Here is a 22,195-nt window from a genome sequence, read left to right as displayed (position 1 = left end):
ATTTCAAAAATTGAAGATCGGATGCGGATTTGAAGAAGTTCAAATGTTCATGAGTTGCTACACTCTGCGATGATGAGAACAATGCTTTGGGAAGGTATGTGAGTGAGTGAGAACGCTTAAGGAGTTTAGAAGACTGAAGAAAATTGAAATATTCAATTCTGCCTAGTAGGAACCGGTAGGATAATCTTTGAACCAATAGCAAACTTTGGTTCATAAAAGATTTGTTCACTACCAACTTTGAACCGGTATCACAGTTGGGAACCGGTAGCCAAAGTGCGTCGAAAAGGCTTCTGACCTTCTTGAATCGGTACCAAATTTGGGAACCGGTAGCAGAAGTCCTTCTTAAACCGGTACCAAATTTGGGAACAGGTAGCAAGAGTCTTGACAGCATTAGAACTTTCAGTTTCCTGTTCTAATTGTTTCCTTTTTGATCCCAACTTCTTTCCAAGTCCTGTGTACGAAATTTTTTTAGGTTTATTGATGGCTTTAGGGAAAATCAATTCAATATTTTAAGAAAACCTTTTAGAGAGAGAAAAATTCAGAAAATCAAATCTGATTATTCTGAATTTATTTTTGAGAGCACACATATATTCATGAGTGATTTAGTTGTGTTGTTCTCTATCTCATCAGAATTGGAGTTGTATTGAAGATTCTGATATTCCAGATGATCAGCAGGATTTATTTCTTTTACAATCAAGTTCAGATCTTGAAGAACAGAAGTAAAAGCGATCACACTTTGAAAGGATTGGAGCATTCGAGGAGTGCTGTCTGATCTACCTGCTACTCTTTTACAAATATCAAGTGTAAGCCTGAGGTCAAGTTGCGGTTGGACGGGAAGTTGCAAAGCCAGAGAATCGTCACCGGTTGGTGTCGTGTAGAACGATAGGGTGTGAGCTAGAGTCAAAGTTCGGTGTACTTTATTTCAAACATAGTGAATCGGTTTACTTTGGACTAAATAGTCCACGAGGTTTTTCTCATGCAAATAATTGACGTATTTTATCAACTGGGGTTTCCTCGCTAAAATTTTGGTGCAATCTCTCTAACTCTAACTTGTTTTACTTTACATATATTTGTAATTGTGGATGTTTAAATTGATCATATAATTTAATTAATCATAAATTGAGCAAGTTGACCTAATAATTAGATCTAGGTCATTAAAAGAGTTAATCATAATTAAAATCAACTTTTTTTTTTGGCAAACTACGAGGTGAGAGGCTCAAACATGGATCCACCCGATAGGAAAGTTAGTCGCTCGTTGGTAGGCTACTGGGTAATGACCGAGGGAAAAAGTATTGGGAAAAAAATCCTCTTCATTTGCATCTCACTGGAAAGTGTCCAATGGTGGGCCCCACGACTGATGTGGCAGAGGTGGTAAAATGAATAGTTATTGTAGTTTTTCTTATACCAATTCTGTACATACTTATTTATACATCGTATATTTATTTTATTTACTTAATTATTGGGTCCCACATCATGTAAAGACTTATTAATGTGTTGGTGTGCTTTTTGAAAATTTCAGATTCAATTTTGAAATTCCCCCGAATCATCATCTTCTTCCAAATAGCTCTTCCAAACAAAACAAAAGTGAGCTCTTTCTTCTGTCTCTTAACTATAAAATTTGATTTAGGGTTTTGTATCTGACGAACAAGAATAGCACATCTAAGCATTTTTTTTTTCGAATATTACCTTCCTTTTTATAATTTTTTGGGATTGATTTGATCTTTTATATATGTTGGGTCGTAAAGGAGCTTTTTAGGGTTTGGATTTGGGTTTTTTGTTTGCGAAAAAATTGATTTTAGTTTAATATTATCTTCCTTTCCTATGTTCCTCTCAGGGGCTCTGGAGAAGTTGCAGTCCAGAAAAGACAACAGTGAAGAAAAATAATGGATTTGCACAATGAAAGCTCTCAAGCCCCAAAATGTCCGTTTTGTAGTCGGTGGAAGCCACAATTCACTCGCCATTTGTGAAGATGTGTGGTCCTCTTTTTTCTCTTCATATCTATCGCTTATACATATGAAGCTCAAATTATTTTCTTTTTATTTCTTCTTGCAATCTTCTTTTGTAGTCGGTGGAAGCCACAATTCACTCGCCATTTGTGAAGATGTGTGGTCCTCTTTTTTCTCTTCATATCTATCCCTTATACATATGAAGCTCAAATTATTTTCTTTTTACTTCTTCTTGCAATCTTCTTTAGAACCCTTACTATTTTTATTGTTTCAAATCTTCTTTTGATATTCCAAATTTTTGAGAGAAGGCAAAATCTAGGATTTTTTTTTTTTTTTTTTTTTTCCCCTAATACCTGGATCGGAACAATTAAAGGTGGAATTTTTTTTTTCTCTAACATTAAAAAAGTTTGAGCTTGAAAACAAATTATTTTCTTTTTACTTCTTCTTGCAATCTTCTTTAGAACCCTTACTATTTTTATTGTTTCAAATCTTCTTTTGATATTCCAAATTTCTGAGAGAAGGCAAAATCTAGGATTTTTTTTTTCTTCCTTTTTTTTTTCTTTTTTTTCTGATACCTGGATCGGAACAATTAAAGGTGGAATTTATTTTCTCTAACATTAAAAAAGTTTGAGCTTGAAAACAGATTGTTTCCATTTCAATGTTGGATCAATTTTTATTTTTTTATTTTTTAAAAATGTGAAGATTTATTAATATATTCACTTTTTCAGGTTCTAGTTTTTTTTTCTTTTTTTTTTTCAGTTTAGTTTGTGATATCAATTATATTTAAGCTATTGATCTATATTTTCTGGATCAAATATGAAGGGTCAATCCACTTAATGTTTAAAATAGATGTTATATGACTCCTTTGTTTGCTAACAAAGAACCTGAGAAAAACAAAGAATATTTTTAATATAGACACTAATATCATCCTTCGTTTGTTTAGGTTTAAACCTTTATTACTATTTGTTTCTATCTACTTAATCAATTTTCTTATCTAGTTGTTCCCATAATTGGCAGAAATAGAATCCATCTTTGGAATATTTTGTCTCTTTTAAATTATCAAAGCATAAGTACATTGAAAATTTTGGATTATGAGAGATATGGTTGTGGCATTTACTTATTTGTCTTGGTGGTTATGGAGTGGAAAGCAACAAGAGCCTAAAATCTCTAATAGGTCTTCTTTAAATTCTTCATTGGATTGGGGTTTGTGGGAGTCATATGCTGTAAAATTCCCATTGATTAATGTTGGGAATGTGGTATCCTCATCTAGGAGTGTTAAGCGAAAATGGCGAAGCCAAGAAGAACATAAATTTGACATGGAATATAGGGCTATGGTTGTGGCATTTACCAATATATATATTGTTACTTGAGTGTAACAAGTTGATACAAGATCTTTAATGAATTTTTTTTCAAAACCCCTTATTCTATTAGGTATCATTAGACAAATAACTTATGCTCTCATATTTTTAGTTATCAGTCATTTTTTTCGGATGAAAATATCTTAAGCAATTTATTTCAAATGAGCCAATAATTATATTTTTAAGCTCATTAATTGGATTCATATCTTAGGCTCTTAGCCTCTTTGAGTTCATATATGATCTTGTTAGGATTTATATGCCCTGGCATAACAAATTCTTATTTGGATTATAGTGACATACGTTCCTGACGTTTCTGAAATATTTATGTTTTATACAATTAGTGAATTCAATGTATTATGCTTCCATTCATTATAGAATTGATAGTGCCCACTTCATTACAAGAGATATTTATATATGTATGTGATGACGATCAATACATGAATATAAATAGTAATCATAAATTGTTCATAGTCGGTAATTCTGGATGGACTCATAATTAATTAAGACTTGAGTGGTATCAGAGCATGGTTTGATTCATTACTAGAGATCATATTTTTTTTTATCAAAATCATTATTCATGGATCCAATTTATATATGCATAAATATAAATTTATTAATGTATGTTGATGTATGATTTAATATATTGATATATATTAATACATGATCATGTATGTATAATTGTGAATGAATGATGATGTATGTTTGGGTCATGGATGAAGCTTATAGGTTGATTGAATGTAATTTTATCTTTGGATGAATGTAATTAAGGCTTTGATTTAGCCGTTTGACAGTTCAATGATGTAATTTAATTTTTCCCATTGTATTTCAAATTGTAAATTTATTTAAAGCTATGTAATCTTCATTAAAGGATGTTATGAAGCTTCAAGAAGGTCCAAAAGGGTTAAATTAGGTTTCAGGAATTTTCTGGAATTTTTCCGGAATGTTTCAGAATTTTTCTGGAATTTTTTGGGCTTAATTTAATATTATGGGTTTTTAAATATTTTTTGGGCGATTTTCCGGTGGTTAGAGCACCGTCGGCGGCGAAGGGTGGCGCCGGAGTAAGGTTGCCGATCCGATGCAATGCGGTGCACCAACATTCCATGCAACCGGATCTGTAACCATTAGATCAGCATAGGCAAGGGAAAAGATCCAGTGAAACGCACTTACGGTGCGCGTTGATTAGCACCCAATCCAATGCAGCACGCGCCAACAGGCGCGTGTTAGCACGTGACACGGGCTGGCAACTCCCATGTGTGCGTGCAGGCGCGTGGGAGCGCGTGACGCGCGCCGCCACCTCCCTCCAGCTCGTGGGAGCGCGGGAGCGCGTAAGGACTCTTTGCGCACTCCCCAAGTGCGTGCCAGCGCGTGGGGACGTGATGCAGACTCTCTGGACACGTCTTATGTGCTGTTTTACCTCTTCAGGCGCGTACCAACCTCCTGCGGGTGTTTACAAGTCGACGAAGGACCCTCACGCAATACTTAGAGCAATTGAATGTTAAAAGCTGATTCCATTGGCCATTTTTATTTGCTTTATCTATCATTTATTGATGTATGTGATGCATGGAATAGATAGTTGTTTATTAATTATTATTCATACATTGGATCCATGATATTTAATTAAATGACTTGATTTATATTAATTAAATTATGAAAATTAATTGGATTTGATTACTAATTAATTTGAGGGCACCTATTGGGAAATGAAAAATTATTTTTGTAAATTATTTTTAAAGTGTGCTTCAAATTAAATATTAGTAAATCATTTAAAAGTCTAAATATAGTTTTAATTTAATTGGATTAAGATCAAGGCGTTTTGCATGCATTATATCAAGTAAATGAATAAATTGAAAACCCTAATTATGAGTAATTAAAAATTGAGTGGGAGCGGGGATTTTTATACATTACCCCATGGCCTTCGATATTATAACTATTGTAATTAGATCTTCAAAAATAAGGCCCCACGTATGATTTGAAGAGTCTTAATAGTACAAGAATGGTTGTCTCATGAAAATAAAAATATTAAATGTTCATTGCAATTAGATCTTCAAAAATAAGGCCCTACGCATGATTTGAAGAGTCTAGATTATAATGGCTAGATATTTAATGTTTTATTTTTCATTAGAGCTTTAATAACGTTATACACTCAATCTAAAATCAATAGTGTTAGCTCCCCAACGGAGTGGTCTACACTAGGTGATTTTAGAAAGGCTAAACGAAATCGGGAATTATTTCATATGATAGACAAGGCATTGTCTTAATATATATGAAAATGATAGGATTTGCCCGCCAATAGCAATAATGAACTTCGCCAACCGAATAAGTTATTGGCGTATTGGTTTTCCGATTTTTCATGCAGTGGTTAAGTGTAACGACCCGGTTATTTGCCTTCCTTTCTTTTTTCCTGAAATTTTACGAATGAATTTTTTTCGTTTAATTTTCTTTTTTGAGCTCTGTTTCGTGTCACTTAGTGTCATCTCGAGTGCTCGAAATTGGTTCCTAAGACTCTTTTCCGTGGATTGACAACTTCCTTTGAGGACCGAGTCATTTTCATATTTTTCGTTTTTCGACACTATGCGCTATTTCGTCCTTTTCCCTATTATGTCTTATCTCCGTTTGTCAGTTTTTGGCACAACCTCACTTTTCATACTCGGAGTTGGTTTTTGACTTCACGTGCCTTCATCTTGAGTGGTTTCCACGAAATACGTATCTTTACTTTTGCAAGAAAGTACTCTGGTTGCTCCCGATGTCCATAGGGGCATGGATGCAAAGTTCTTTGAAATTATTTTCTTTTCTTGGGGTATTTTTCGTAAATATCTTTTGAAGATATTTTATTTCAGGGATTTTTAAGAAAATATTTTTGGAAGATATTTTCATTCTAGGCCATAAGTGCAGTTTTCACTTTTTGGAGGGGCCATTGTGCAATTAATGAAAGTTATTACAAAATGTCTTGTTTTGAGCCTGAATCCTCGTACGGGATTCATTTTTACATTTCGTCGAGTTGTGTACTCTTGGAATTTTCTCCTGGTCGATGTTTTCCAGTTTCAGGGTTTCTAGCCCCGGTTTTCATCAAACTTGTTTTGGGCATAACTTTCTGATCAGGACTCAGTTTTTGACGCCATTTCTTCCGTTGTTCATATTTTATCATTTTAAATCTTTTTTGTTCATGGAGTTTTGTCGTTTGAGTGCGTTTGCTCAAAATCCACTTTTCCAGACCCGGCGGGGCCCTTTCGGGGCACTTTTTGAGATTTCTATAAATAGGTTGCCCTAATTTTTAAAATCAGATTTTCAGACCTTCCTCCTCTTGGTTGGCAGCCATGAGAGCCCAAGGGGCTGCCTTCACTCTTTCTTCTCCTCCACTTGATTTCCTTGGTAGAAATCCTTTGGCCTTAGCATTTATTGCTTCCCTCGACATGCTCTACCTTTTGCCCTTATTAGAATCCATTTTCGATGATTTTTTGAGTTCAGGTTTGGAGTCAAGTTGAGATTTTCATGGGGCTTCTTGCGGATTCTTGTTCACGGTGTTGTCCCCGACAAAACCCTTCGGTTTCGGCGGATTCGGAACATTTTTTTTTCGGTGGGCCTTTGAGGTTTTCATCTCAAATTGAGGTAAGAGATGTTCTAGGTTTAAATTCTTGTTATATAGCATGCTTGTGATGCTTATATTACTTGTTTGCTTGATTAAATATAAAATCTAGAGATTTTATTATTTATTTTTCTTGTACGGGATCTAATTTTCCCGGTTGCTCATGACTTGGTTTAAACATGTAGCATGATTTTATATTGCCCCTTGATATGCTCATTGTCGTGTATTAAAATTGGAACATTTGAATAAGTATTAAAGATTTTATTTAATATTTATCGTAGGTGAAAAACTAATTCATATGGCCTTAACTAGTTTGAAATCGATATGTGTTAGTATATTAAATTAGACCTTAGCATGCTCTCCAACATAGTTGAATTTGAAAGCAATTGGAGGTGTTTTGAAAATTAGTAATTATTAATTAATGCCTCGAGTGCACTATTCACTATATTTGAATTCTGACTTGATATTCTTGATTTACATGCCATATAGCTTCACGTATATTTGATTTAGAATATTCGGTTAGGTTTTAAAGCCTTTTATTTAATTAAATTCCATGTCTAAGATTTGATCCTCATGGTGATATACAACTTGGAATTGTATTGTGGCATGCTAGAAAATTAAGTTTTGGTATGGTTGTTCACATGTATTAAATTGGGATTTATTGCATGAGAATTGCAACTTTTGTTTTATATTTAACTTTAGTGAAAGTTTAATTCGCATGGTCGTAAATTGAATGAAATAAACTTGTAATGTGATATTATATTAGTCCTTGGCATGTTTTCCAACATAGGTTAATTTGAGAGCATTTAGTTAAGTTTGAAAATCTAGAGATTTTAATTAAAAGAATTAATTAAAATCTATTTTGTGGTCCCATTAGCTTAATTAAGGTCTTAACTTGATGTTTGTATTGGCCATGACTTGTTTACTAGTATATATTAATTTGGGACTATTTGAAATTGTTTTAGAACCTTGGGATTTAAATTAGCATGATTAAATCAAAGTTCTACTTTGTTGTTCTAACAACCTAATTGAGTTTTAGAATGGATATAGGTGATGACCTTGCCATACCCTTTAACATGTATTAAATTGAGGTTAATTGAAATTGAATAAAAAATCTAGAGAATTTAATTGTGTTTATCTATTTAAATTCTATCAATTTGCTCCATGATCTAGTTGTGTTTTAGAAGTGGTTTCTATATTCAAATTATGGACTTAGACTTGTTGTATATTCATTTGGTTATGTTTTGAACATTGGATAACGTAGTTGCTATGTTTGTATTCATGAGAATATGTTTTCCTTATTAAATATATTGTTGCCTTGTGTAATGATTTTTACACTTTGTGTTACATCTTTCACGCATAGCGTGTAACGAATCGCACACTGAAGATTCGACATTCCTCATATCATATTAGTTGTGAATTTAGAGCATGTATTGTATAGGTTTCCAAATTTGGTTGTGTTTGGTAGATAGTTGATTATCTTGCATATTCCTGTTGATATATGCGTTGTTGCACAACTTATTGATTTTGAAAACTTGGGGATGTTGTTGTTTGATTATGGCTAGGACGTGGTTCTAGTACGGGGGATAGTTCCTCTATATGGTGTAGTGCGCACATAGGGAGGTTACCCATGGGCTAGTAACCCTAAAGTAACTATGTTGTCGGTCTGATCCGGCGTTACGTCTGAGTATCCACTTTGTTTGATTTCGCATTTCATTTTCAAGTTGATAACTAGATGATGTTGTAACTTGTTGTTTCTTAATTGTCGTTCCGTTTTAAGTTACAGGATGTTAACTTTGCGAAATTGTGCTTTATGCGTTGTATTAGAAGTTCCAATGTTAGTTAAATTGCATCGATATTAAAAATCGTGTTTTGACGTTCTAATAAAGCTTAGGATTGATCCTATTGATTCATTTATAACTTAGACGTTAGATGGCATGACCCACTTCTGTTGTTTTCGTACTTTAGATTTCAAGCTGATAGCTTTAAGAAATTGTATTTTGTTGCCTTGTATAATATGCTTTTATGTGGTTAGATTGCATTGAAGTTGTAAATTGCGTTTTGATTGTTTAGCATGGCCAAGGATGATTCCTTAAACTTATTTAGAACATAGATGTTAGGTGACATGATCACTTTAGTTGTTTCTGTATTCGAGATTGCAAGTTAATACCTTTAAGACCCTATATCTTGTTGCTTTGTATAACGTGCTTCCATATTGTTTAAATGGCATAGATGATGTGATTTATGCTAGAAACACTCTAAGGTAGCTTAGGATGCTCCCTGAGTCTCATTTCGATATAGACGTTAGGTCGCATGAACCCCTTTAACATGTTTCACCTTAAGGTGATAAATTTGTAAAATGCTAGGTCGATGCATGCTCATCTCCTACGAGTAGCTTTATGTTACTCACCCCTACGATACTGGGGCATATTTCAGGTACGAAGACTTGGTTCATGACGCCTAGCATTCCTTGGATATCGTGTAGCTTTCAAGTTTCCATTTCATGCAAATGTTAGCATGAAATGTCATTTTGTAGACTTATATGTCAAAATATGTATATTTGATTCCATGTATATAATGTGTACTTAAGTACACTCCTTTCAATGTATTTGATATGTATGAGATGAGGCCGGAGGCCAATGACCATTATATTGTATTCTATGTACTTTTTAACTTCAAGAAATATTGTGAAAATCTTAAAAAATCGCAAGTCATTGCTTCACCTTGGTTGCATCGGGTGTGGGAATTCCATTCTCATTCTTTTATAGGGTCTCATAAATCATGTTTGAAGTGTGGCCAAGGGCCAAACGGTCATTTGATCCCGTTTTGTATTTTTGGATTCCGAGTTTTCATTCCAAGTTCCATTTTTGTCTTTTTGCCCGTTGGGGGGTCGAATTTTGTATCGGTGGTATTTTTAAGTCGTAGACCATTGTAGCATGTCCAAATAGGTAAGTTGCGTTTGTGTGCATGGTCGTTTCCGGGCAAAACCTTATCGTTTGTGTTTTGAGCCTCTTGTGAATTCATTTCGCACTTTTTTTGCATATTCTGATTTAGGAGCATTATAGACTTTTCACGGTGGTTTTATTTCCTTCTTTCAACATGGTTAAATAGAAAACGTAATTTTGGGGGGGGGGGGGGGGAGGGGGGGGGAGGGGGGGTTTCGTGTTTTTCCAGAAAATGTCGTTTTGGTACCGGAAATCGATCGCAAAGTTCAGCTTTTAATTTTCTATTTAGCAGCTTTTTTGACCCTCTGGACCAGATTTCTTGGAAGGGCATGTTGGGCATTTTACGTTGTGTTTTTTTTGAATTTTTTCACAAGTCACAAAGAAAACTCAATTTTGAGGGGGGTTTCTTCTTTGTGTTTTTGCAAAAAAATTCATCTAGTCCTCCAAATTCACCCTATGTTCCGGATTTTTCTGAAAAACAAACCCACAACAGCTTTATGGGCTGTTACTGCCAGCCATGTGTGCACCAGCGCGTGCACGGCGTGCGTGGGCGCGCGCATAGGCGTGCGCATGGGGCTGTCGTGGCCCCTCGTCGGGCCGCCGCGACGTCAATTCTTCTTTTGGGCTTTTCTCCTTCGTCCAGACTCCGATTCAAGTGAATTTTTTTTTGAACTTAACTAATTTTTCGCTGTCTTTCCAACGGTGTGCTCGGTTGCACCTGGTTCTTCCTAGATAATTACCAATTTACTCTTTTTGCCTTCTCCTTCGTCCGGACTCCGAATCATGCGATTCTTGAGTCCATCTTGATTAGTTTTTCGTTGTCCTTCCAACGGTGTGCTTAGTGGCACCCGAATCTACAGTTTTCAGAAATGACTATTTTGCCCCTGGGGGCTTATTTGTCATATTTTTGATCTTTTGCTTCCGCATCAGTTCTTGTTGAGTTCCACGACCTCATGGAAGGTCACTTTGACTTCTTAGAGTCTTGTTTTCTGTTTTCGCTTCCGCATTCGGATCCGTTATCGGATCATCCTTACGGTTCATCACAGGACACACTGGCCTAAAAATCAGGGTCGTCACATTAAGGGACCCACATATTATTATTTTAATGGAAGTGCTTATCTAATAGCAAATGAATCCCAACAATAGTAATAATGAACTCCTCCATCAGGATAAGTTATTGACGTATTGATTGTGTGATTTATTATGCTACGGAGTTGAGGAACCCACATTAATTAAAAGGGAATGTTCACCAATAGTGATAATGAAATCTTATTCTATTGAGATTTATTATACTATGTGGTTAACAAACTCATTTTAATTTTAAATATGCATGATAGTATTAATAATTTACATTGCATATTGTATGAATGCATTTATATTAGGATATTATGTCTAATCCATTTTATCTACTTGCTTACATATTCAATATATTTGGACATCATTTATATTGATTGGAAAAGGAACTTAGATATTTTATTTACAACGTAGTGGTACAAAATATATTTACTACTACTAAACCTAATCCTTTTACTTTAAGATACCCAAGTGAACATTAATGCTTTTAATAAGTGAAATAAGGCAAATGATAGGACTTGGTGCAATATTCTAGAGTTTATCTCGAATACGCTCCAAAGCTAACGTTTGCATTATTTTATTTTCTTCAAGCATCATGTTAAAAATCAATGAGATGTTTTGGTGAGATTAGATAGAGTTTATGCCTTAGTACTGTGTCAAACTTGATTACCATTGACATAGTCTAAGAAACTTCAGTAAGAGATCGTATTTTGAAAATGATTGTTTATTATTTAAAAATTTAACTGGAGTTCAATAAGGCTGACTTGGGTGGTAAATTTTAAGTTGACATGATTATTACCTTGTTACCAAACTCGTTTAATTCTTTTAGAGTGAACCAAATAAGGAACCAGTTTGAGTTCACACTCGCTGATATTCTTATAGAATTGGTAATAGATAAAGGGATAATCAAAAGTATAGGCATTCCTATCAATCTAACCTAGTCTATACCATCTTCTTCTAGGCCCAAGTGGAAGGGCAAAGGAGAGAAGAATGATGATAATAGGACTAGGCTAGCACAAAACATGGGTATTCAAAAGGTTAAAGGGAATAAAGTTGTGTATGTTGAGGGCGAATGAAACTGTTTCTTTTGCCGCTAACTAAGACACTAAAAGACGAATTGTCTAAATAATGACGTGACATAGGAATATATATTTAATCATTAAGCCATGTTATTTGGTTGTATCTATTAATTCCTGATGGATAGATTCTTGAGCCACTAAATATGTTTGTAATTCGTTGTAAGGATTTCAGGAATCCAGAAGCCTCGATGATATGGATATATATTTGTACTTGACCTGATTTCAAGGTTGTAGCTAAGTCAGTGGGAGAATTATATATGAAATTAGAGAGTATGGGGATATTAGTATTAGAGAACTATTTTTATGCATAGATGTTAGACGCAATCTAATTCTTATTTCACTTTTGGTTTATAAAAACTGTGTTGTTGTTTTCTAAAATTGGTTTTATAAAATTGATTAGATGTGCGATTGCTTCTAGTGCATTGAAAGATGATCAGTATACTATAACCACGAGCTCTTAATATTTGCAGAATGTAAAAACTAATGTTGCATCTTCTAGATTGAATGTTAAGAGAAAATTTGTTATTCCTGACTCATTGATTTTTAGTATCTATTTTTGGGTTGTAATCAGTCAAAATGAGATTCAAAGATTAGTCAGAGAAGGTTTATAACCTAGTGGGTAGGGGAGCCTAAACCAACTTGTGAATCCTGTATTGAATGATAGATAACCCTAAGGGCTTAATCAGCCAAATAAAATAGACATAAAGAATAATTGGAGTCGGTACACACAGACACGTATGGTCTTATGAACATCCAAGCAAGATTACTCACGTTTTGGATAAATTTATCTGATGTAACACGAGTCTTAAACTTTTGGTATATTTCGAAAGTGTCAAGATTGATGTGGAGTACAGATTTGGTAAACTTATCAAAGCACTTCGATCTGATCGTGGATATGAGTATTTCTTGGGATAGTGCAAAGACTATATGATCAATAAGGGTGTTGTGTACCAGTTTTCCGCAATTGACGCTAAATAGATTTAGGTGTCAAATAGGAATAATAGAATTCCGCTTAACATGGTTAGATCTATGATCAGTTATGATTTATTATCTCTTTCATTTTAGAGTTTAGCTTGATGATATCGATACACATTATGAACTGCATTCCATCTTAGTCTGTCTCAAGGATACCGTTTGAGCTGTGTTTTTGACTAAATCTTAGTTTGAATCATATGCACATATGGGGTAGTCTTGCACATGTGCGCTTGATATGGACAAGTAAGTTGGAAACAAATCATATGCATGATAGATTTGATAGCTACTCTAAAAAACACTAGGATGGATTATTTTATGATCTCAATGATAAAAGTTGATTGTTTACACTCACTGTTTATCTTTAGGAGAATCATATTATGGATCATATACCTAGTAGAATAATGTTAGAGAATATGGTATGAGTACAAGATGTACCACATATGAACACACTTATTATAGAGATTAAGAATTATATATGAATTCCCTATTGGTGCATCAGCATCATCTAATACACAGATTCCTGCATCGGTACATTGATGTAGTGGGAGGATTATCATCCAATCCGACAGAATCATGGTTTTAGGTGATACCTTTATAGATATCCCTATCAAATAAGAGTTGGACCCAATGAGCTACACGGAAGCGTGAATTGATATGGATACAGATCGTTTTGGCAAGTTGCTATGAAATCAGAGTTGGAATCTATGTATTCTAATAAAATCTGGGATCTTGTAGAAATTTCTAGTAGGGTGATACCTATGGAAGGCAAGTTAATTTACAAAAGGATACCAGAAGATTTCTTAGTGTATAAGGGAATGTCATTATTTTTCTAATTCTATATATATTGATGACATCCTACTCATTTAAAATGTTATGGAAAATTTTGTCATCAGTAAAGAGGTAGTTGTTCAATTATTTTGAAATAAAGGATTTTAAAGATGTAAGTTATATTCTTAGGATCAAGTTTTTGCAAGATCAGGTTAAAAGGAAAATAGGCTTATCTTAATAATCCTACATTGATAAAGTTTTGACCAGGTTTGGTATGCATAACTCAAAGAATGAGTTATTGCTCGATTGATATGGATTGTTCTCTCTAGTAAGTAGTTTTCCAAGACTAGCAGAGGAGATTAAGCAAATGAGACTGGAACAATATGCTTCGGCATATGGGAGTCTCATATATGCCATGGTCTATACCAAACAAGACATCTGCTATATGGTAGGAATAGTCAGTAGATATCAGTCTAAACTCGGACTTGATAACTGGTCTGTTGTGAAAAATATCATAAAGTACCTTAGGAGAACCAATGATCTTATACTCAATTATGGATGTGATGATGTGGTTCCAGTCAGGTATGATAGTTCTGTTTTCAAATCAGAAGTAGAGGACTAATTGTAAATCTGTTTTCAAATCAGAATCAGAAAAATATCATGACTTAGTGTATGTTCACTCAATGGAGGGGAAATCAGTTAGTAGATTGTTAAGCAGATTTCAACTGCTGACTCAAACCTGAAGGTGGAGTACATTGCAACCTTAAAGGCAGCAAAGGAAGCCTTTTGGTTTGATCTCACTGATTTAGAGGTTGTGGAGCATACTAGCCTGCCTATCGAGCTATATTGCAACAATAGTACAGAAGTAGTCCAAACCAATGACCCAATGTTCCATAGAGGAACAAGGTACACTGAGAGGAAAGTATCATGTCCTACATGATATTGTCCGGTAAGAAAATGTACTCGTGGCTAGAATATTGCATTGGAACACAACTTTGTTGATCTATTAATAAAGGTGTTATCGATTAATAGTTTTGATCATCGCCTAGATAACATTGAAGTTAGATGCAATTTGAATTGGCTATGAGGGTAAGTGGGAGTTGTTGGGATTTATTTGCCCTGACATAGCAAATTCTTATTTGGATTATAGTGACATATGTTCCTGACGTTTCTGAAATATTTATGTTTTATACAATTGGTGAATTCAATGTATTATGTTTCGATTCATTATAAAATTGATAGTGCACACTTGATTACAAGAGATATTTATATATATATGTGATGGCGGTTAATACATGAATATAAATAGTAATCAAAAATTGTTTATAGTCGGTAATTATGGATGGACTCATAATTAATTAAGACTTGAACTGGATCCGCGTTAGGTTGAGATATATTACGAGAGCAGTCGTATGTAATTGTTTCCTATCACCGTCATGACATTTGACTTAAGCATGAGAAAAGTATAAACTCTTTTTGTTAATTAATAATTACTTTGATTTGTTCAGCGGATACTTCGGGATCCTTAGACCGACACTTTGAGTAGTTGTGTAATTAATAGTTAGAGGGTTATATTTTCAATATTTGCATAATTGCTACTTGTATTTATTTTGTATTGATTATGGTTGATCACAAAGTAAATTCGAAGGCATTCGTGTATTTTTAGACAAAATGATTTATTATATATTTATTTATTTAAATAATTATTTTTGTCAAACAAATGTTTTATTGTGACCGAGCCAGAAATAATCAATGTTACCAAAATAAATATATTAATTAAGTAGTCGAATTGATAGCTTTATTTATCCGATAACTAATTATGCATAGAGGGGTCAAAGTGCAACATTGACCTAGAGGTTATTTATTATTTAATTGAAGTTTAATTAATTTCTTTTAGTGGAGTAGAAATTAATTTATGAATTAATTAAATTGGGTCCATGGACTGAGCCAATTATTAATTCATTGTAGCCAATAAAATAATAAGTCCAAATGATTCTTACTCTAGCCCAACTTGATATTGGAATCCTATTAGATTTAAGACATGTGAATTAGAGATTAAGAAGGATTTATTGTTTCCTTTTCTTTATTTTTATGTTGCCTATATATATACATGGTTTATGTATATTTTAGGGGTTATTTTTTGAAAGAAGGAAAAAGGAATCTATTTTCTCTCTCTAGAAAATTAAGGTTAATATTCTCATCTAATGGAGGCACCCACAAGCCTAGTTTTCCAAGGTCATTTATGGAAGCTTATGAGTGATTCCTAAAGTCAAAACAATTACCAATAAGATGAAGATCCAAGGAGAAGGCATCTTACTAAGGGATTTACAATAAGTGAGAACATTCACTTTAGATGAAAGATTTAAAGGTTTACTCAGACCTTTGATGTAAGTATTCAATCTATTAATTGAATGATACATCATATTTTATTTTTGTATAAAATTTGTCTCTATGTGATGAATTAAGAACTATGAATCAAAATCCCTTGAAAAGTTTTTAAAACTTGGACATTTCCCAACAAATCTATTTGTGGTAATTATATTAGAAAATGTTATATTTTGATATGATGGAGTTTTGACATTCCTTTCTATTATTTTGGTGGTACCAAACTCGTATTTAATATTGTCTTCTCTCTCAATGATGGTCTGAAAAATAGAATATTAAATAATTTTTTATATGCTACAACTGATATTTGACTTTCTATTTCTACATCCAAGGATCTATCGCTTAACATAATCTCTTATCTCATAAATTGGAAATTAAAGAAATTTTTGAACTTGTAAGAATATTCTTATTGTTTGTAGAAACTGGTGTGCAAAAAAATTGAGAAGTAATAATGCTAATAAAATTTTCATGGGTCATGAGGCAGAAGGTTTTGAGCTTCCAAACGTTGTTAAATTTATAGGCAACTAGGGTTTTGGAGATTAAGGAAAACAATAGATCTGATAAGTGAAGGAAGGACTCATCATTGAATATTAATTTTAATTTAATTTATTTATTGAACTTGTTGAATATTGTGATAACTTAGATAAGGGACGAGAGGAATCTGTATGTACACAAATTTCATATCTTAATGTATTTCGGATTAAAGTTTATGCAATAAGGATGAACTATTTGTCCCTTCTCTTTTTAAAATTGCTTTTACCAGGATGAACAAAATGAAGCCTTATGTGAGCTAATAGCTATTCAATAGAAGTATAATAAGTTAAAGATCGGGTGATTTCTTATTCTTTTACATATAGTAATGCTGATTTTTATTTCCATGTATGTGACTAAATCATTATTTGATTTCCAAGATAAGATGAGCCAATATGCTTATATTTTCATTTGACGCTTTAATGCATTATTGTGTGCAACATCCCCTATTTTCTATGAGAACTGAATTTATATTTTCATTTGACACTTTAATGTATTATTGTGTGCAACATCCCCTATTTTTTACGAGAACTGAATTTAATTATCCAAGAGTTCTAAAATTTTGTGAGCATTAAGTTATACTGATATTTTGATGGAATTGTTACAGAGAAATCTATTGAAATTACCAATGCAGAAACAAACAGACGGACAAGTTGTCCATAAAGTTGCCCATTTGATGCTAGGTCCAAAGTCGTTGGCATTGTGATTTGTTTATTGAATTATTTTATTTTGCTTATTTGAAATAATCAGTGACTTGCTCAATTATTGTTATTATATTAATATTAGACAATGAATGTTAAATTTTCTTCAAATACTATATATAAATATTTTGATGTTTCATGTGTGGCTTTACAATTTAATTATGGAATTGTGATTTAAATAAAATTTGGGAAGGTATTATGATCGTAACGATAACTAATATCTAAAATTTTATGGATGTTGCCCTAGGGAAAGTAACTTTAAAAAAACGTATGATATAAGCATGTTAACAAATACACTATCTAGTGCGACTTGTTTGGACATCCTATGAAAGAAATATATTTTCAGAATGACATTACAAACAAAATGTAATATGTTTCAAATGCGAATTATATTCTACATTTCAATTTATATGCAATATGTATCACATGTTACTTTTACGTGAATATAAATCAAGTGTGAGATCAAACAAATATTTTTTAGAATAGTATTACAACTTTAATGTACCATGTTTTGAAGGCAAATTATATGTGATATCCCAACTTACTCGTACAATTTTGGCATAACATGTTTCAAATGTGCATTATAGATGATATCCCAACTTACTCGTAAAATGTATCACGTATTAATTTTATATAACTTATTTTAAATACGTAATATGAATCAAGCATTGAATCAAATAAACATTGTTTTAGGACATTACAATTTAAATGTAACATGCTTGAAACGAAAATTATATGCGACATCCCAACTTACTCTTAACATGTATTATTTGTTATTTTTATATGACTTGTATCAAATATGTAACATAAATCAAATATAATATTAAACAAATATATCTTCATAACGACATCACAACTTAAAAATATCATGTTCCAAATATCAATTATATGATATTTTCTAACTAAATTATAACATGTATCATTTATGAACTTTATAATACAACAATTAAAAAAAAAGAGTCTAAACTCTCTCTTTTAAAGGTAGATGAGAGTGCATTAAAGCAAAAAGAGTCGTTGGACTCAAATTTCAACATTTATCAGCCGGTTGGTAGCAGTTTCAAACTCAAGAGCTTCAAGTATCCAAGCCAATCGACTGGTTGAGGTCTGAAATTAATTTTAGACATTTTAAAGGTTTCTTTGGCCTTGAAGTTTCATTAGGTCATTTACATATGTATAAATGAGAATCGTGACATTTTTCTAGGTTGCATAAGAATCAAAATGTAAGATATGAATAATATGCATGATCCTATAGAAGTGAACTTCAAAATATATTAAAAAATACTTAAACAATCGAATCTTAAAAATATGAACATATCTAGCACAACACTTAATATAGACATTAGTGCTAAACATTATTAATGATTTATAATCGTCAAAGTTGTTATATTTCCTTTAGTTCAAAACATTTAGGTCAACAATTGTGATATATTTTACCAATATGTTTTGTAACGATTCACTCCACCACATGGTATGATATTGTCCGCTTTGGGCCTGAGCCCTCACGGTTTTGCTCTTGGATTTCACTCCAAAAGGCCTCATACCAATTGGAGATGACACATTTACATATAAGCACTTCACATTCCCTTTACCCAGGCGATGTGGGACTTGTGCACCTATAGCTCACCAGTGTGATAACCTGACAGTGTCTCTCGCACCCGCCCACGGCGCACCCGCCCACGGCACACCCGCCCACAGGGTCATCACAATCTACCCCCTTGGAGGCCCGACGTCCCCGTCGGCACACTTCCGGCTGGGTCAGGCTCTGATACTATTTGTAACGACCCGCTTCACCACATGGCATGATATTGTCCGCCTTGGGCCTGAGCCTGCACAGTTTTGCTCTTGGGCTTTAACCCAAAAGGCCTCATACCAATTGGAGATGACACACTTACATATAAGCATTTCACCTTTCCTCTACCCAGGCGATGTGGGACTGTGCACCCGTAGTCAAGGGGGGCTACCGGTGCACAGTCCCATATCGCCTCGGTAGAGGAAAGGTGAAATGCTTATATGTAAGTGTGTCATCTCCAATTGGTATGAGGCCTTTTGGGTTAAAGCCCAAGAGCAAAACCGTGCGGGCTCAGGTCCAAGGCGGACAATATCATGCCCTGTGGTGAAGCGGATCGTTACAAATGGTATCAGAGCCTGACCCAGCCGGAAGTGTGCCGACGGGGACGTCGGGCCTCAAGGGGGGTGGATTGTGATGACCTTGTGGGCGAGTGTGCCGTGGGCGGGTGCGAGACACTATCAGGCTACCACACTGGTGAGCTACGGGTGCACGGCCCCACATCGCCTGGGTAGAGGAAAGGTAAAATGCTTATATGTAAGTGTGTCATCTCCAATTGGTATGAAGCCTTTTGGGGTAAAGTCCAAGAGCAAAACCGTGCGGGCTCAGGCCCAAAGCGGACAATATCATGCCATGTGGTGGAGTGGGTCGTTACATGTTTCTACACTATATAAAATTTAGTTGTGACGGTAGTTATGAAATCGTTATGATATTATTCTAAACACATGCTTGGTTTTTTCTTGAGTTCGTTTCATTTTACGAATCTCATAAATATATATATTAAATGAAATAAGTTATGATTTATATTAGAAATGTGTTCTTACACTATATAAAATTTAGTTGTGATGTTAGTTATGAAATCGTTATAATGTTAGTAATAATACGTGCTTGGTTTTCCTTTGACTTTGATTAAATTTACAAATCTCGTGTACATTAAATGAAATTAGTTGTGATATTTGTTACAAATATATATGTTTCTACACTATATGAAATTTAGTTGTGATGTTAGTTATAAAATCATTACCTTTGACTTTGGTTCATTTTATGAATTTCAAATATATATTTAATGAAATAATTTGTGATATTTGTTATAAATGTGTTCTTACACTAACTGAATATATATATATATATATATATATATATATATATATTTTGTGATTGTACTTTTGAATCGTTATAATCTTATTATAAACATGTGCTTAGTTTTTCATTGACTTCGATTAATTTTACACTTCACATATATATTGATCGAATGAAATAAGTAACATGAATTAAATGTAAAATATTTGTGACATTCTTACTTTTCACTTCGCTTACGGGATTTCACTTTTATATCATTTCAATCATTGTTAAACATAACATATTTGAAACAACCTACCAGTGAACCCACTAACTACAATCGACATTACTTGATCAAGAACAATCTACAATCAATTAGCCGATCAATGAACCCACTAACTAATTATATAAACCAATTTAATAAAGCAAACACAATTAAAAATAAATAAATTATGCTACAACATTATTGGATCAAGAATCATTTACAATCAATTAAAAAACACATAACCCACTAATTTTGTACACCATTTTGAAAAATCATGCATCATCACAATCTCAAACCCTCGAATAAATCACCAAAATTATCACCAACAACAAGTAATAAGACCAACTTTAGAAGATATTAAAATTTGATAAAAGATACAATCTTTGATTTAAAATACAAAAGGTAATGAATGCATACTAAAGAGTATCAAGTAGTCCAATATTGGTGACGCTCCATTCAAACCAAACATGTAGCACTCGTCAATCAAACCGGCAGAGAAGCCATCAACATGGTTCTTACAAATATTTGAAAAACAAAAAATCAATCAATTAAATAAAGAAACATGATTCAATTACATAAAATAGCAGGGGAAATTAAAAAAAAAATTATGAGTTTGGATTGTAGGAAAATGAAATCCAGAAGAACACCATGGCATTTAATTAGTTCGCTTTTTCATCAATGGAGAAACAAAAACCTCTGTCCAGCCATGGCGTTTATGAAATTGGGAAGACCAAAACAGTGACATGAGTCATGGATTTGATTTTTGACCCAGAACAGCAAAAGACGCAACAATTTTCCATTCCCTCATAAATATTCATCCACATGAGACTATCCCCAAAATTATGATATTCTCTTCGATCTAGGGTTTATGGTGGTTACTCTACAGTTTAGATGCAATAAGAAGATATAACAAGAACCAAAACAAAAGGAAACCAAAGAGAAACGATTTCACCTTTCCACAAGAACCAGAACAAAATATACTAGATTCGAGGGAGGAAAAAGAAAGCACAACAACCAGAGCAAAAATGATGCCAATGAGAAGATGAAGAATTTAATATAATTTGTAATTTTTCTGAGAAGGTAAAAGTGAAGTATATTGGAATAAAATAATATTGTATATGATATATTGTATAACGTATAACGTATAAGTGTATGTTGTATGGGGTATTAGTACATGTGGTAAAAAAAAAAAGAGTACATAAGTAACTTTGTTGACTAAGTTGCTGCCTAGACGCTGATTAGGTGGGTGATGTGGCAAATGGGCTGAGGTGGTTTCCTTGGATCTGCACTGGATTTGCTCCAGTGAGAGGTGCACCGGAGCAGATTCGCATCCAAAATATTGAAGCTTACAAAATGATTGTTCTCTAGGTCAAACCATGTGCTGACACTTGTCAATCCAAGCTTTACAGACAAAAAATGCAGCCTAAATTCTTTGAAGCTTACAAAATGATTGTTCTCTAGGTCAAACCATGTGCTGACACTTGTCAATCCAAGCTTTACTGTAACGAGGCAAGTTAATCCCCAAAAATTCTAGCACAAGAACTATTGTCTTATACTAAAATTTTGTGCGTGACTCACATCAAACATCCACCAAAAACCATGATTAAATCAGTAAGAATACATTTTATTTAAAAATCCATTAATCCAAAGGAAATTTATTACATCCCCAACTAATAAAAATTCCACCAACAAAATAAATCTTATTACAAAATGTTTGCTAAGAAACAATAATAAAATCAA

Source organism: Cornus florida, unplaced genomic scaffold (genome assembly GCF_030987335.1).
Source record: "Cornus florida cultivar Cherokee Brave unplaced genomic scaffold, ASM3098733v1 CherokeeBrave_3.0.0_Hap2_Chr05, whole genome shotgun sequence".
Classification (NCBI taxonomy): domain Eukaryota; kingdom Viridiplantae; phylum Streptophyta; class Magnoliopsida; order Cornales; family Cornaceae; genus Cornus; species Cornus florida.
Note: the sequence above shows the minus strand (reverse complement) of the source record.